Source organism: Budorcas taxicolor, chromosome 11, assembly GCF_023091745.1.
Source record: "Budorcas taxicolor isolate Tak-1 chromosome 11, Takin1.1, whole genome shotgun sequence".
Classification (NCBI taxonomy): domain Eukaryota; kingdom Metazoa; phylum Chordata; class Mammalia; order Artiodactyla; family Bovidae; genus Budorcas; species Budorcas taxicolor.
This window is the reverse complement of record NC_068920.1, coordinates 59,874,293-59,883,418: the sequence shown is the minus strand read 5'-3', so window position 1 is coordinate 59,883,418 and position 9,126 is coordinate 59,874,293. Positions and strand designations below refer to the sequence as shown.

The 9,126-nt window shown below is 38.8% G+C and overlaps 1 pseudogene; it reads right to left on the bottom strand.

Moving 5' to 3' along the window:
- Window positions 1-8,258: 8,258 nt before the first annotated feature.
- LOC128055643 (olfactory receptor 4C15-like) lies at window positions 8,259-8,922 on the bottom strand (annotated as a pseudogene).
- Between the last annotated feature and the right edge of the window lie 204 nt (window positions 8,923-9,126).

The window sequence follows — 9,126 nt, the reverse complement described above, 5'->3', positions numbered from 1 at the left end:
TCCATACAAATCTTGAAATTATTTGTTCTAGTTCTGTGAAAAATACCGTTGGTAGCTTGATAGGGATTGCATTGAATCTGTAGATTGCTTTGGGTAGTATACTCATTTTCACTACATTGATTCTTCCAGTCCATGAACATGGTATATTTCTCCATCTATTAGTGTCCTCTTTGATTTCTTTCATCAGTGTTTTATAGTTTTCTATATATAGGTCTTTAGTTTCTTTAGGTAGATATATTCCTAAGTATTTGATTCTTTTCGTTGCAATGGTGAATGGAATTGTTTCCTTTATTTCTTTTTCTACTTTCTCATTATTAGTGTATAGGAGTGCAAGGGATTTCTGAGTGTTGATTTTATATCCTGCAACTTTACTATATTCATTGATTAGCTCTAGTGATTTTCTGGTGGAGTCTTTAGGATTTTCTATGTAGAGGATCATGTCATCTGCAAACAGTGAGAGTTTTACTTCTTCTTTTCCAATTTGGATTCCTTTTATTTCTTTTTCTGCTCTGATTGCTGTGGCCAAAACTTCCAGAACTATGTTGAATAGTAGCGGTGAAAGTGGACACCCTTGTCTTGTTCCTGACTTTAGGGGAAATGCTTTCAATTTTTCACTGTTGAGGATAATGTTTGCTGTGGGTTTGTCATGTATAGCTTTTATTATGTTGAGGTATGTTCCTTCTATTCCTGCTTTCTGAAGAGTTTTTATCATAAATGGATGTTGGATTTTGTCAAAGGCCTTCTCTGCATCTATTGAGATAATCATATGGCTTTTATTTTTCAATTTGTTGATGTGGTGAATTACATTGATTGATTTGCAGATATTGAAGAATCCTTGCATCCCTGGGATAAAGCCCACTTGGTCATGGTGTATGATCTTTATAATGTGTTGTTGGATTCTGATTGCTAGAATTTTGTGAAGGATTTTTGCATCTATGTTCATCAGTGATATTGGCCTGTAGTTTTCTTTTTTTGTGGCATCTTTGTCAGGTTTTGGTATTAGGGTGATGGTGGCCTCATAGAATGGATTTGGAAGTTTACCTTCCTCTGCAATTTTCTCAAAGAGTTTGAGTAGGATAGGTGTTAGCTCTTCTTGAAATTTTTGGTAGAATTCAGCTGTGAAGCCATCTGGACCTGGGCTTTTGTTTGCTGGAAGATTTCTGATTACAGTTTCAATTTCCATGCTTGTGATGGGTCTGTTAAGATTTTCTATTTCTTCCTGGTTCTGTTTTGGAAAGTTATACTTTTCTAAGAATTTGTCCATTTCTTCCACGTTGTCCATTTCATTGGCATATAATTGCTGATAGTAGTCTCTTATGATCCTTTGTATTTCTGTGTTGTCTGTTGTGATCTCTCCATTTTCATTTCTAATTTTATTGATTTTATTCTTCTCCCTTTGTTTCTTGATGAGTCTAGCTAATGGTTTGTCAACTTTATTTATCCTTTCAAAGAACCAGCTTTTGGCTTTGTTGATTTTTGCTATGGTCTCTTTTGTTTCTTTTGCATTTATTTCTGCCCTAATTTTTAAGATTTCTTTCCTTCCACTAACTCTGGGGTTCTCCATTTCTTCCTTTTCTAGTTGCTTTAGGTGTAGAGTTAGGTTATTTATTTGATTTTTTTTCTTGTTTCTTGAGGTATGCCTGTATTGCTATGAACTCTCCTCTAAGCACTGCTTTTATAGTGTCCCACAGAATTTGGGTTGTTGTGTTTTCATTTTCATTCGTTTCTATGCATAATTTGATTTCTTTCTTGATTTCTTCTGTGATTTGTTGGTTATTCAGAAGCGTGTTGTTCAGCCTCCATATGTTGGGATTTTTAATAGTTTTTCTCCTGTAATTGAGATCTAATCTTAGTGCATTATGGTCAGAAAAGATGCTCGGAATGATTTTGATTGTTTTGAATTTATCAAGGTTAGATTTATGGCCCAGGATGTTATCTATCCTGGAAAAGTTTCCGTGAGCACTTGAGAAAAAGGTGAAATTCATTGTTTTGGGGTGAAATGTCCTATAGATATCAATTAGGTCTAACTGGTCTATTGTATCATTTAAAGTTTGCATTTCTTTGTTAATTTTCTGTTTAGTTGATCTGTCCATAGGTGTCAGTGGGGTATTAAAGTCTCCCACTATTATTGTGTTATTGTTAATGTCCCCTTTCATGCTTGTTAGCATTTGTCTTACATATTGCGGTGCTCCTATGTTGGGTGCATATATATTTATAATTGTTATATCTTCTTCTTGGATTGATCTTTTGATCATTATGTAGTGTCCTTCTTTGTCTCTTTTCACAGCCTTTGTTTTAAAGTCTATTTTATCGGAGATGAGTATTGCTACTCCTGCTTTCTTTTGGTCTCTATTTGCGTGGAGTATCTTTTTCCAGCCCTTCACTTTCAGTCTGCATGTGTCCGTTGTTTTGAGGTGGGTCTCTTGTAGGCAGCATATAGAGGGATCTTGTTTTTGTATCCATTCAGCCAGTGTTTGTCTTTTGGTTGGGGCATTCAACCCATTTACGTTTAAGGTAATTATTGATAAGTATGATCCTGTTACCATTTACTTTATTGTTTTGGGTTCGGGTTTATACACCCTTTTTGTGTTTCCTGTCTAGAGAATATCCTTTAGAATTTGTTGGAGAGCTGGTTTGGTGGTGCTGAATTCTCTCAGCTTTTGCTTGTCTGTAAAGCTTTTTATTTCTCCTTCATATTTGAATGAGATCCTTGCTGGGTACAGTAATCTGGGCTGTAGGTTATTTTCTTTCATCACTTTATGTCTTGCCATTCCCTTCTGGCCTGAAGCGTTTCTATTGAAAGATCTGCAGTTATCCTTATGGGAATCCCCTTGTGTGTTATTTGTTGTTTTTCCCTTGTTGCTTTTAATATTTGTTCTTTGTGTTTGATCTTTGTTAATTTGATTAATATGTGTCATGGGGTGTTTCGCCTTGGGTTTATCCTATTTGGAACTCTCTGGGTTTCTTGGACTTGGGTGATTATTTCCTTCCCCATTTTAGGGAAGTTTTCAACTATTATCTCCTCAAGGATTTTCTCATGGTCTTTCTTTTTGTCTTCTTCTTCTGGGACTCCTATAATTCGAATGTTGGAGGGTTTCATATTATCCTGGAGGTCTCTGAGATTGTCCCCATTTCTTTTAATTAGTTTTTCTTTTTTCCTCTCTGATTGATTTATTTCTACCATTCTATCTTCTATTTCACTAATCCTATCTTCTGCCTCCATTATTCTACTATTTGTTGCGTCCAGAGTGTTTCTGATCTCATTTATTGCATTATTCATTATATACTGACTTTTTAAAATTTCTTCTAGGTCCTTGTTAAACCTTTATTGCATCTTCTCAATCCTTGTCTCTAGGCTATTTATCTGTGATTCCATTTTGATTTCAAGATTTTGGATGATGTTCATTATCATTATTCAGAATTATTTCTCAGGTAGGTTCCCTATCTCTTCCTCTTTTGTTTGGTTTGGAGGGCATTTCTCCTGTTCCTTTACCTGCTGGGTATTCCTCTGTCTCTTCATCTTGGTTATAGTGCTGCGTTTGGGGTGGCCTTTCTATATTCTGGGAATTTGTGGAGGTCTCTTTATTGTGGAGTTTCCTCACTGTGGGTGGGGTTGTATCAGTGGCTTGTTAAGGTTTCTTGGTTAGGGAGGCTTGTGTTGGAGTTCTGGTGTTGGAGCTGGATTTCTTCTCTCTGGAGTGCAATGAAGTGACCAGTAATTGGTTATGAGACGTCAATGGTTTTGGAATAACTTTGAGCTGCCTGTATATTGAAGCTCAGGGGTGTGTTCCTGTGTTTCTGGAGAATTTGCGTGGTATGTCTTGCTCTGGAACTTGTTGGCCCTTGGGTGGTGCTTGGATTCAGTGTAGGTATGGAGGCATTTGATGAGCTCCTACTGATTAATGTTTCCTGGATTCAGGAGTTCTCTGATGTTCTCAGGATTTGGACTTAAGCCTCCTGCTTCTGGTTTTCAGCTTTATTTTTACAGTAGCCTCAAGACTTCTCCATCTATACAGCACTGATGATAAAACATCTAGGTTAAAGATGAAAAGTTTCTTCACATTGAGGGACACCCAGAGAGGTTCGCTAAGTTACATGGAGAAGAGAAGAGGGAGGGGGTAGTTAGAGGTGACTGGAATGAGATGAGGTGGGATCAAAAGAGGAGAGAGCAAGCAAGCCAGTAATCACTTCCTTACGTGCACTCCACTGTCTGGACTGCTCAGAGGTGTTCACGGAGTTATACAGGGAAGAGGAGAGGGAGGAAGAAGACAGAGGTGGCCAGGAGGATAAAAGAGGGAAATGTAAAGGAGAGAGACAGATCCAGCCAGTGACCAGTTCCCTAAGTGTTCTCCACCGTCTGGAACACAGATTCACCGAGTTGGGTAGAGAAGAGAAGAGGGAGGGAAGAGACAGAGGCCACCTGGTGGAGAAAAAGGAGAGTCCAAAGGAGGAGAGAGTGGTCACGCCAGTAATCTCGCTCTCAGGTAAAATTAGGTACTGAAGATTGGGTTTTTAAATGTACGAAATTGACAACTAATACCAAAAAGCAAAGATTAAAAATCTAGAGTAGAGGTTGGATTTTAAAAAATACAATAGTAAAGAAAAGAAGAAGAAGAAGGAGAAGAAAAAAAGAGAAAAAAAAACAAAGCCACAGGAATTATTAAAAAACGACAACCACAAAAAGACTATATACGGTGTTTGCTTTAAAAATAGGCTCTTTATTTTTTTTGAGAAGTAATAGTAGGTTATAAAAATAAAAATTAAAGGAGAAAAAGAGGACTTAAAAATTTAAAAATGTTAAAAAAAAAGAAGAAGAAGAAAAGAAAAACAATCACACAACATCAACAACAACAACAACAACAACAACAACAAAAGAATGGTCGTAAAAATAGTAAAGATATATCTGGCCCTTTCTCTGGTGTTGTGGGCCGTGTGGGGTCACTTCCAAGGCAGTTCCCTCTGTTTAACTTCTTCTGTTTGCTGGTCTCTTCAGTGTCTGGTTTCCGCCCTGACACAGCAGGGGCGGTGGTGGACACTTTTTTTTTTAGGCTCACTTGTTTAGTTGCGCTGTGGGAGGGAGGGATGCTGCAAACAAATAACACTCTTGTGTGCTTGCAGAGTCTCAGCCCTGCTGGGCCTGCCCCTGCTCACGGCGCCTGTGACTTATCGCCTTTCCTGTCTCTGCTGCTTAGTTTTCTGGGTGTATCGCTGGCGTCCCTTCTCAGGCGAATGATTACTGTCCAGAACCCCAGAAGTCTTAGTTAGCAAAGAAGCCTGCTTGCATTTTGGTAGGTAATGCCTCTCCTGGGCTGCGATTGCCCCCTTCCAGCCCTTATGGCTCTGGCTGCCTGTCACCAGAGGGGGATGGTCTGCAACTGGCTATTTCTGTTCCGTCCCTTGTTCTATGCGAGGTCCTGGCGGTGTCTTATGTTTGAGCTTTTCGCGTGGTAGCTATCCCACAGTCTGGTTTGCTAGCCCAAGTTAGTTTGCTCTTGTTACACGTGGGGTGTTCTGGCCCGAATCTTACAAAGCACTGCAGCCTGCGCCTCCCGCACCTCCCTGCCCAGCCCCCACTTGCTAGTGGCAGATGCAGGCATCTGCACTGCTTCTCCACTGGGGGAGTTACTGTTGGGCTTGTAATCTGTTGGTTTTAATTATTTATTTATTTTTCCTTCTTGTTATGTTGCCCTCTGTGCTTCCAAGGCTCTCCACAGACTCGGCAGCGAGAGTGTTTTTCCTGGTGTTTGGAAACCTCTCAAGATTTCCTTCCCAGGATGGAGCTCCCTCCCTACCTCCTTTGTCTCCTTTTTCGTCTTTTATATTTTTTCTTACCTGTTTTTGAAGACAATAATCTGCTTATCTGGGTGCCTGATGTCCTCTGCCAGCATTCAGAAGTTGTTTTATGGAATTTACTTAGCACTGAAATGTTCTTTTGATGAATTTGTGAGGGAGAAATTGGTCTCCCCATCCTATTCCTCCACCATCTTAGGACCACCCTCCTCTCCATTGTCTATGTTTTAATTCTATTTGTGGAAAGTCCTTTCATCTGGAAAAAAGATGGTGGTGAATTGTTTATATTTAATGAGCACTTTAATTTAAGAATGATATTTATCTTAAAACTCCCCAGATAAGGGAGATTAACAGCCTAAGAATTATTTAATCATTATATTAATATAGAGCCTTGTTCTTTCCCCTCACCCTTTACATTATTTGATTTTTTTTTTGTACAATGATGCTACCTGAAAAAGAAATAGAGACATGTGGGTCTGAAAGTCACAATAACTTGTTCAGAGAGTATTATGAATATTTAAAAGTGTACTCCAATATCTGAAATAGTGCATAACACATAGTAAATATTCTGTAAATTTATTGGAAGGATGAATGTATGGATAATTGAATGAATCTTCTTTCTTTATAAAAAGTTTAAGCATTTAAACATATCTGCACTATAACCAATAAAGTATTTTATATTTGTGATTAAGTAAAAGGATGGGTAAAAATACTTCCCATCCTTGATCACGATAAAGCAGGAATTAGGAGTAAAACTTCTTATTTCTACTTTTGCCAATGGTTCTGAGGACTTGTTCTTACAATTTACTATGATTTTCTTCTGTGTTTTTAACTGTGTAAATGTTTTTTTATTAGTATTGCCTTATTGGATCCTCACAGGAACCTTATCAATAGTCGTTTTAACTATATTCAGTTGCAGAGATAGCATCCAAGCCTTAGATTTTTAAGTTGCTCTTCCCCATCACATAATACAACTAAGTAAGTGAGTGAAGTCGCTCAGTCGTGTCCGACTCTTTGTGACTCCATGGACTGCAGCCTACCAGGCTCCTTCATCCATGAAATTTCCCAGGTAAGAGTACTGGAGTGGGTTGCCATTTCCTTCTCCAGGAGAGCTTCCCAACCCAGGGATCGAACCTGAGTGTCCTGCATTGCAGGCAGATGCTTTACCATCTGAGCCACCAGGGAAACCCTATCATCAATACCTAAGGGCTAATATCGGCAATAATTAATCGTACTCCTTTGCCAAAACTCACGTTAGTGTGTTAATGTTATAGATGGGTTTAAATTTGAATAAGGAAAGATATCTCTTTTATTCAGCAGAGCTTTTTACATAGGCTTTCCTAGATGAGGGACTTCCCTGGTGGCTCAGACGGTAAAGAGTCTGTTTACAGTGCGGGAGACCCAGGTTCGATCCCTGGCTTGGGAAGATCCCCTGGAGAAGGAAATGGCAATCCACTCCAGGACTATTGCCTGGAAAATCCCATGGACAAGAGGAGCCTGGTAGACTACAGTCCATGGGGTCGCAAAGAGTCGGACACAACTGAGCGACTTCACTTCGTAGATGCTGATAGCACATCAATGAACAAAAGAAAAAAAAAATCCCTGCATCACAGCTTATAGTCTATGATAAAAGGCAGACAAAATAACAATAATATTGATTACATAAAAAGCAATAATAAGTAATTTATATGATATATCAGAAATTTATGAGTTCTCTAAAAGTAAAAGAGTAGATAGGGAAGGGATCCTTGAAATCCAGGATGGGATTTGCTATTTATAAACCTGTGCTACAGGAACTGCTACAGTGAAAGTTTTGTGATTGTTCTGGTCTCTTCTATTCCTGTGTCTTGATTTTCATCAGTCACTAAAATCAGCATCATAAATATAAACTTCTTTTCATCTGGGATAGCTTGAGTAAGCTCCTGTTTCTAATCTGTAAGATATTTTATTTCTTTCCTCCACAAGAATTTTATAAACCATCAAATGAGTAGCAAGTGAACTGATCAGTAATGGCTCTCTTTTTTTTTTTTTTAAAAAAAAGAAAATATATTCCAATATGCATAAAATTCAATCATTTTTAAATTTACATATAAGGAAATGGAGTTGCCATATTAGAGTTCATAAGTGATTTGAGAGAAAGCATTATGTCCCAGGCTCCATGTTAATGGTCTTTTATTGGATGACCTGTCTCCCACATTCCTGGCATATTGTTTACCTGCTGAGCTACCAGGGAAGCCCAAGAATACTCGAGTGGGTAGCCTGTCCCTTCTCCAGTGGATCATCCTAACTCAGGAATTGAACCTGGTTCTCTAGGCTTACAGGTGGATTCTTTACCAGCTGAGCTACCAGGGAAGCATTGGATGACTTACCACCTGCCAAAAAAGTTTGACACAGTTTTTGTCTTAGAAAGTTTGACAACCTTTACACTTACTTTAAAATTTTCTAAAAGATTAACATTTTATTTTTCATTAGAAAAGCCCAAAGATGTGAATGTCAGTGCAAGCAAGCTCCAGCAGTGGGTATAAGTCACACATGAAGTGACCAATGACGTTGGGGCCACAGAAAGGCAGCTGGAAAGTGAAGAGAATCTGTATCATGGAATGAATGAAGCCCCCTGTCCAGGCTACTGCCATCAGAAGGACACAGAATCTGCGGTTCATGATAGAAGAATAATGCAAGGGCTTGCTGATGGTCACATAGTGGTCATAAGCCATGGCACTGAGGACAATCACCTCCACTCCAGCAAAGAAGTGTTCAGCAAAGAGCTGGGTCATGCAGCCTTCGAAGGAAATGGTTTTCCTTTCATGGAGAGAGTCCACAATCATCTTTGGGCAACGACAGAGGAGAAGCATGCATCTAGGAAGGACAGAAAAGCCAGGAAGAAGTATATGGGGGAGCCCTAGAGTGCTGGGCTGCTACTGATGGTCACCACAATTAGAAAGTTGCCCCTGGCAGTTGCAATGTTAATGAACAAGAATACAACAAATATTGTTTCTGCACATTTGGACTCTGTGAGAGCCCCAAGAGTACAAACTCAGTTACAAAGTTGTGGTTTTGCATGATTTCCAAGGAAAAGATGAAAGCCACCACCGTGAATATGTAGCATCTACAATGATGAGAAAGAAAAATTTGTCTCAGACAAGTATGTACTACTATTATGATCGTTGACAAGTTGGTGCATGTATATGAAAAATTATCTTACGTGCTAATGATCTTCATGTCAGTGAGAACACAAAATTAGAAATTTGTTGAATGTGGTATGGGATGTCAGGAAGAGTTGTGACACATATAAACTATTAAATACTTTAAGATGTCACAGCTTCGATATAGGGGAAG